General features: G+C 38.8%; 1 long non-coding RNA gene across 1 annotated transcript in view; it reads left to right on the top strand.

The window, feature by feature from the left end:
- LOC125613700 overlaps positions 1–423 on the top strand; it is a 37,674-nt gene extending 37,251 nt beyond the window's left edge. Inside the window, exon 3 of the long non-coding RNA XR_007344241.1 lies at positions 28–423. This is a non-coding gene — a long non-coding RNA (uncharacterized LOC125613700). The remainder of the gene's footprint in view (positions 1–27) is intronic.
- Positions 424–7,843: the final 7,420 nt, after the last annotated feature.

Here is a 7,843-nt window from a genome sequence, read left to right as displayed (position 1 = left end):
TTTTTTTTTTTTTTTTTTTTTTTACAGATTTGTTGGAATTTGAGGAGGGGGAGATTGGGACAGGATGCAAGAACCTTGGGTAATGCAGATTCCTTCAGCTGAGGAGTGAGCCACCAGCATCGAGCACTACCAGTCACTGGGGTAATGAAAGCTTCAGTCCTAAAAACACATCAAAGTAACACACTGAGAGTCCACTACTGAGATGAAACATGAATCCTAAGAACATTAATATGGTTGCATGAATATTAAGTAAAGTCAACTTTAAGATAAGGAGTAAGATAGGACAAATATAAAGAAGGACATTTCAAAATGATAGAAGTCAACTCATCAAGAAATCAGTGATCTCAAGTGCTTATTTACCCAATAACAGCTTCAACACACATGAAAGAAAAAACTGATAGAACCAAAAGTAGAAGATTTAAAAGCTCCTGGGGCTGGGGATGTGGCTCAAGCGGTAGCGCGCTCGCCTGGTATGCGTGCGGCCCGGGTTCGATCCTCAGCACCACATACACACAAAGATGTTGTGTCTGCCGAAAATTAAACAATAAAAATAAATTTAAAAAAAAAAGTTTAAAAAAAAATAAATAAAAAAAATAAAAGCTCCAAATATAGTCAGAGATTTTAACATAATCTCTTCCTGTACTTGAAAGAAGAAGTAGAAGAGAACTTCAGCAAGGGGCTGGGGTTACAGCTCATTGGATAAGTGTGGGAGACCAACCTTGCACATGAATGAATCAGACTCCCCGGCTGGGTGCTGAGGTGCTCAGTCACAGAAATGTGGCAGAGCTTTTCCCATCCTTCTTGGGTTCAAGGGTCTGTGTCTTGTGCATGGGTGTGTCTTGCTACAGCCCCATGGGTGAAGCTATGCTCACCTGTTTCTTTGTAATATAACCCCTTGCCCTGTTTAGGATAGAATCTTCCATGGAAGTGTCTTGTGTGTCCCCTTCTCTTACTGTGCCCTTGGGTGTGGCCTACCTACCCAGATGTCAGTCAACCTGCTGACAGTGGACATCATGAAGCTAGACTCAGCCCCCTGAACTGACCCCTTGCCTCATTTGAAAAGCTTCTCCTTAATAAAAGGGGTCAGCACAGTGCTCTCTCTCTCTCTCTTCCTGCGGACCCTTAAGGTCAGAGGAGCCATCACAGCGACCCCAAAGAAAAGGTATTGGTGTCTCTTGTGTGGTTATTTTGCGCAGCCCAGTTAGCCCAGTTTTCCTGGAGTGACCCCTGAGCCTTTTAGTCGCGAACAGAAATCCAACAGTTAAGCATGTATGTGAAGACTTGGGTTTAATCTCCAGCATCCCCTTACCCCAAATCAGTAGGAATCTGGAGGATTTGGCATAGCCAATTATATTTATTCACTTTTTTGGAAAACATGCCCAACAACAGAATACACATTTTTTAATGAATTCACATAGAACATATACCATATGTTTGTTCATAATATATTTCAAAGGATTAATAGTATTCAGTATGTTCTCTGACCACAAAGGAATTGAATTAGAAATTAGTAACAAGCCAGGAGCAGTGGCACACACCTGTAATCCCAGCAGTTTGGGAGACTGAGGCAGGAGGATCATGAGTTCAAAGCCAGCATCAGCAATTTAGGGAGGCACTAAGTAACTCAGTGAGACCCTGTCTCTAAATAAAATACAAAATAGGGTGGGGATATGGCTCAATGGCCAAGTGCCCTTGAGTTCAATCCCTAGTACCCCAGCCAATATGTTGAAGTTGAACTGATTAATCAATTATATTTACATAATGAAGCCTCCATAGAAACCCAAAAAGACTGGCTTCAGGGAGCTACTGGATAGCTGAATGGATGTTCCTGGAGGGGGCTGGATGCATGGATGTTCCTGGAGGGGGCTTCCCCAGAGAGGGCACTCTTTCCCATACACCTTGTCCTATGAATCTCTTCATCTGTATCTTTTATAATATACTGGTAAATATGAGTAAAGTATTTTCCTGAGTACTCTGTGCCACTCTAACAAATTCATTAAATCCTAGGAGGGGGTTATGGGAACACTGATATACAGCTAGCAGATCAGAAGCACAGGTAAGACAGACTGCGGCTTATGATTGGCATTGGAAGTGGGAAATAGTCTCAGGGGAATAAACTCTCAATGTGTGGGATCTGGCGTTAACTCCAGATAAAGAATTGAATTGAATTAAAGGACAATCAGCTAGTGTCTGGTGCAGACTCTGGAGAACTGACTGATGGCTGTCAGTGGAGAGAAAACAGAGATCACAAAAGCATTTTGTGTTGTGCAAGTTTAGGAGAAACTGAGTTTGTTTTTCCTGTGTCTTACAGACAAGGTTACATGAATTATATAACATGAAGTGAAAGAACTATAACATATACACTTGTAACTGATTTTAATTTTAATTAGATAAACAGAAATTAAGACTAAAATATCAGTTGGAAAGTAAAATATTGTAAAAGTAAAATATTTATGAAGTAAAAATTATCAAAGTAAATATCATTTACATCATATATCATTATATAACATCAAAGTAAAATAACATCTTGTTATTGGCAAAATATGAAAATCTATACATAGCTGTGAAAAAGGTCATTTCCCACACTGTTGTAGAAATAGAAATTGATATACATTTTGGAGATTAATTTTGTGTTAATCATACATATTAGATGGCTCCTTTAATTATATTTCTAGAAACTTATTATTTTCTATAGAAACATACAATACAGTCATATACTTATGAAATTATCCACTTTAATATTTCTTTTAATAACAAAAAATTGAAAGAAGTTAGATGCACACTGATATATAAATGTTAAGTTGGAGTTCATCTGTGGTATAAAACTCTATGTAGCCATTAAAGGAACTAAAATACCTATACTGATTAGAAATGATACTCAGCATATTAATTGAGAAAAGCAGAATAAAACAATTAAAACTAAAATATTTTAATATATAGACAGATAATTAGATTCACATATCTATATTTTTTAAGTACAGGAAAAAATAAAATAAACTGAATTATTAACAGAGGTTACTTAGGGGGATATTATGTTTTTGTTTTTATTACAGTGAATATATATTACTTTAATAATAAAAAAGTTAAAAATAGCTGAGCAGGGTGGCACATGCCTGTCATCCAGGATACTTTGGAGGCTGAGGCAGGAGGATTCCAAGTTTGATGCCAGCCATGGCAATTTAGCAAGACTGTCTTTAAATGAAAAATAAAAAGGGACTGGGATGGGGCTGGGGTTGTAGCTCAGTGGCAGAGCGCTTGCCTCGCATGCATAAGGCCCTGCGTTTGATCCTCAGCACCACATTAAAAAATAAACAAAAATAAAGATATTGTGTCCATCTACAACTAAAAAATATATACATTTTTTTTTAAAAAAGTGACTGGGATGTAGTTCAGTGGTAGAGCACTTTACCTGGCATGCATAAGTCCCTGGGTTCGGTCCCCAGCAACACACACACACACACACACACACACACACACAAATAAAATAAATAAATAAAAGTATGTAAGACTGAGGTTATTTAGGGGAGCAAGATTAACTCCACTATGTGTGTGTATGTGTGTGGGGTATGTTCCAGAATGTTCCCAAGAAATGTGAACAGCATTGGGCATAAACAAGAGAACTAGAAAAAGAAGAAAGGTATGAAGGCATGGAAAATGATAATATACTTCTTTACTCATTAAAATTTTTTTGTATGTTTTTGTGGCACTGCGCATAGAGCCTAGGGCTTTGTGCATGCTAGGCAAGCACTCTACCACAGAGCTACATCTCCACCCCTGTAGTCATTTAGATTTTAACATCTATCATGGATGAGCTATGTGTGGGAAAAAATTCAAGGAGGTACACAAAAGCAGGATGTGAAAGGCAAGTTAATTTAATATATCTGGATCTTTGATGTGTGTAGAGTGGAAAAGGTGCAGTAAGAAGGAAAGCAGGGACTGGGTTGTGATTCCTGGGATTTGAACACTGTCCTGCAGGACAAGGAGGCTACTGGGGTTTCAGCAGGATAGTAATGTCAGCTATTTAGAAGATGGTTTGGAAAGAAGCAAATCTGCAAACTGTGAGGCCATTTAAGTGGTGGAATATAATGAAGATTGAAACAGGTAGCAAGGTGAATACAAAAGAAGATGGTTTTGAGAAATATTCAGAGTAAAAGATAGAAGACTTGGTGATGTCCGGATATAGGTGATGAATGAGAGAGATGTCTTGATGGACTTTCACATTTTTTACTTCCATAACTAGGTAGATGGAGATGACACTAGCTCATGAAGAAAAGACAGATGGAAAAAACAAGCTTAGGAAGATAAGGAAACACAGAAAGAGCCGGTCTGATGGTGATGGTGGGTGCTGTAGTATGGATTATTTCAGTTATGGATATGTTGAATTTGACATGTCTACAGGCCATTAACAGAAGTTGTCAATAGGCATTTAAGACCAATAAATTCTGTCAAAATTTAATGTTGAGTGAGTTGCATAACAGGCATAGTTCTTACTGTCCCAGACCTAAGAACCTAGTGGAGGTGCTACAATCTGGAGTTCAGGGGAAAGGTCTAGGCTAGCACTTGCAGCATACAGAAAAAGTGTAGGTGAGTCAGAGAGAATGAAGTTCTTAGTAGTGTTGCCGAAAGTTTGGTCCTTGTCCTTGATGCCAATCCAATAACAAGGACCCAGTTTTCAGAAAAAGGAAAAAGAAGGTTTATTGCTTTGCTAGCAGAGGAGAAACACAGGGGGATCCTGTCCCAAAGGTGTGATTCTGCTCATCAGCAGGAAAAGATGATTCAAAGGCTACCTTCCATTTTTTTTTTCTTTGGAGTTGTAATTGGCTTTTTTAAAAAAATATACCTTTATTTATTTATTTTTATGTAGTACTGAGGATCAAACCCAGCAGCTTGTTCATGCTAGGCGCTCTACCCCTGAGAGACAACCCCAGCCAATGTAATTGGTTTCTTAATTTGGGAGGTTGTCATTTCTCAGATCTCTGGTACCATCCCCAAAGTCTAGAATACTTTGTTCTGATGATGGGTATGTACTCAAGGACAGATAATCTTCTTAGGATGGGGAAGAAAGCTAATCCTGTTTCCCCTGAGATTAGGGACAGAGAGAGATTAGGTAGGAGCAGAGAGAGGAAGAGAAAGAAACATGTCCATTTAAAAAATAAATTGCAGGGTTAGGGTGGTGCACACCTGTAATCCCAGTGGCTCAGGAGGCTGAGAAAGGAGGATCGCAAGTTCAAAGCCAGTCTCTGCAATGGCGAGGTGCTAAGCAACTCAGTGAGACCCTGTCTTTAAATAAAAATACAAAATAGGGCTGGTGATGAGGGTCAGTGGTTGGATGCCCCTGAGTTTAATAAAGGTAATAATAATAATAATAATGTTGCAGGGCTGGGGATATAGCTCAGTTGGTACAGTGCTTGCCTCACATGCACAGACCTGAGTTTGATCCCCAGTACCACACACACACACACACACACACACACACACACAAGTTGCAGTGGCAGAGCAGCAAGGGCTATATTCAAAGCATAAAGTGGACTGCTATTATATTAGAATTTACATAGGTATCATTATTATGAGCTGTATGCTTAAACACATCATTTATTTGAACTTCAGAACAGTTCTATAAAATATAAGATGTTCCAAACAAGGAAAATGAAATGCAGAGAGATGGGCATAGCAGTCACCATCTGCCCTTTTGGCTAAATTTTAAGAATTGGTTTGCTGCATAGGGTTCACACTATCCAGTGTGCTACTTTCCTTCATTTTGCAACATTGTATACCATATGTATACATGCTTCACTCATAACCTTCTGGCTTTTCTTAAGCAATGCACTTTGTACACTGTATGTTGCCTAAGTACTAGCACACTATAAGTAAACAAAGCCATTAGAGCAGAAAGTGGAGCTTTACCACCAGAACCTGGAACCATTGGCTTTATGGAGTCTTAGATATTAGTTTGAGATAAACCAAATACATTCCTGCTTAGATAAAGTTACTTATGTACCAATCTTTCTTTCTGACCCAAATGACGGGTCTTGCTGCCACTTAAGATCATAGGTCCATCACTACATCCCTGATAAACTGTACTCAGTAAATCCTGGATTTGTCTCTTTCTCTCTCTTTTTTAATTTCAGGGAACTTTGGGGCTGGTTCTCATACACTTGGGACAGGGTTGTTCTTGAATACTCCAGAAGATGATTTGTATCAAAATTTGTGGCACCCAGTATGGCTAAAGAATTAAAAATACCATAAATTTAATTAAGAACAGACAATGAGAGAATGTTACTTTGCTGAGATCTGCAAGGAGGCTTAATGTTTCAGCAAAACTGTGTTAAATGTGATAAAGAGTTTCAATCCAGTTGCCTCTTCCTTTTTTTTTTTTTTTTTTTTTTTTTGTGTCCTAGCAAGGCTAGCTTTTTTCCCCATAATTAGTCCTCTTCTGATCTTGTATTTCTCTAAAGGACATTTCATTTTGATATCTCATTTTCTTATTCTTTTGTGCTTTATTATGGCCTGGGTTAGTAGGGTCTACACACAACACACATACAAATATATACATACCTACATGTAAATATAAGTTTGTCAACATTTGAACTGAGGTATAGCTCAGTTGGTAGAGTGTCTGCCTTGCATGCACAAGTCCCTGGGTTTAATTCCCAGCACCACACACACACACACACACACACACACACAAATCGACAACCTTCGATATATATTCTTGGCCTTGGCGTAGCCTGTAGCCTACCTGAGGCTCCCACCAATGTAATTGGTAAATATGTTGATTTCAGACTTTCTTTCATTCTATGACTAGAAAAGTTCACGTAATCTCTTCCACAGTGGAGCATTTCACTCAGGGTAACTTGAATCTGTGTTCTTGGGGCAATGGCAACTCAAATTTGGCTCAGAATATTTTATTCCTTTGAAAGCAAAGTTGTTATTTTATGCAGATACATAGTTGGCCAAAGTTCAGGGTTCTGGATGAATCAGGCACATAACATTAATATCTCTGGGGATAATTCCAAGTGTCAGGGGTAAATCTGGACTCTTTAGGAAACTTTTTCAATAAGCTGTGAATTTAATGTCCCCAGGGCCCTGGAATATAGGAAAAAAATGTTTTTGAATGAAAGTGTGAAATTATGATTTTGGTGAAGGTAAAAATAAAGGTAAGTGATGGAGGTATTACAAAATTGGCCTGAAACATTTGGGTTTGTCAGCGATTTAAAGCACTTCCTAACTGGAGGAAGAGGTCAGGGAAGGGAAGATATCCCCTTTGGAGAGCAGTCAGGAATATTAGGCACTAAAAAATAGAAATATGGCCAGCGGGGTGGTGTAAGCCTGTAGTCTCAGGTAGTTGGGAGGTTAAGGCAGGCTAAGGAACACAACTAGATCCTGTCGTTCAAAAACAAACAACAAAAAATTACACACACACACAAACAAAAAGACTAGGGATACGAATCAGTGGTAAATTGCAAACTTGCCTTGCATACCATGAGGTCCTGGGTTTGATCCAGGATACTTTGGAGGCTGAGGCAGGAGGATTCCAAGTTTGATGCCAGCCATGGCAATTTAGCAAGACTGTCTTTAAATGAAAAATAAAAAGGGACTGGGATGGGGCTGGGGTTGTAGCTCAGTGGCAGAGCGCTTGCCTCGCATGCATAAGGCCCTGCGTTTGATCCTCAGCACCACATTAAAAAATAAACAAAAATAAAGATATTGTGTCCATCTACAACTAAAAAATATATACATTTTTTTTTAAAAAAGTGACTGGGATGTAGTTCAGTGGTAGAGCACTTTACCTGGCATGCATAAGTCCCTGGGTTCGGTCCCCAGCAACACACACACACACACT

This window comes from Marmota marmota, unplaced genomic scaffold (genome assembly GCF_001458135.2).
Source record: "Marmota marmota marmota unplaced genomic scaffold, marMar, whole genome shotgun sequence".
Lineage (NCBI taxonomy): Eukaryota > Metazoa > Chordata > Mammalia > Rodentia > Sciuridae > Marmota > Marmota marmota.
The sequence above is the reverse complement of the archived record's forward strand: the minus strand, read 5'-3'. Positions and strand labels throughout refer to the sequence as shown.